The sequence below is a fragment of the Penaeus monodon genome, chromosome 23 (assembly GCF_015228065.2).
Source record: "Penaeus monodon isolate SGIC_2016 chromosome 23, NSTDA_Pmon_1, whole genome shotgun sequence".
Classification (NCBI taxonomy): domain Eukaryota; kingdom Metazoa; phylum Arthropoda; class Malacostraca; order Decapoda; family Penaeidae; genus Penaeus; species Penaeus monodon.
Window position 1 is genome coordinate 23,213,814 of NC_051408.1, and position 989 is coordinate 23,214,802.

The window sequence follows — 989 nt, forward strand, 5'->3', positions numbered from 1 at the left end:
AAAAAAAAATATTTATATAAAATATATATTATTATTATAATCCAAAAATTATTATAAAATAATATATATATAAATATATATATATATAATATTATAAAAATTTTGTTTTTATATTTTTAAAAATTTTTTTTATAATATATTTTTGTTTTTTATATATATATTATTAATATAATAGTTTAATAATATTATTTATTTTTAATATGTTTTTAAAATATTATTTATATTATATATTTATGAATTTTTAAATATTAAATTTTATTAATTATAAGTTTTTATAATAATATATATATATTTTTTAATTATATATATATTATATTTATTATTATATAATAGAATATTTTAATAAATAAAATAATAAAAATTTCAATTTTTTTTAATATAATTAATAATAATTTTAAAAATTTTTTAAAAAATTATTATAAAAATGGTTGAAAAATTTATTTAAAAATTTTATATATAGAATATATTATTAATTAAAATTTATATATTTAATATATATTTAAAATAATATAATATTAAAAAATTTTTTTTTTTACTATTATTTTGAAATTTTAAAATTTTTGATATTAATTTATTTAATTGTTAATTTTAAATTATTTCCTTAAAAATCATTTTTAAATCCTTTATTTAAATAATTTTTATTTTATTTTTTAAAAATAAATTTTAAAACAATTTCTATAAATATTATATATATATATATTAAATATGATATATTATAATATATACTATAAAACCCCTAAAATTATAATAAAATATACATATACAAACTTTAACAATACATAACATAAATATAAATATAAAAATATAATATATTATATATAATATATATTTTTAATATATAATATATTATATAATATTATAAAAATATATATATATAAATATAATAAAATATAAATAAAAAAAATTTTTTTTTAAAGGGGTATTATGTTAGGGTGGTAAGATGATATTAAATTTAGTTTTAGTTGGAGTTGGAGTAAAATTGGGGGGTA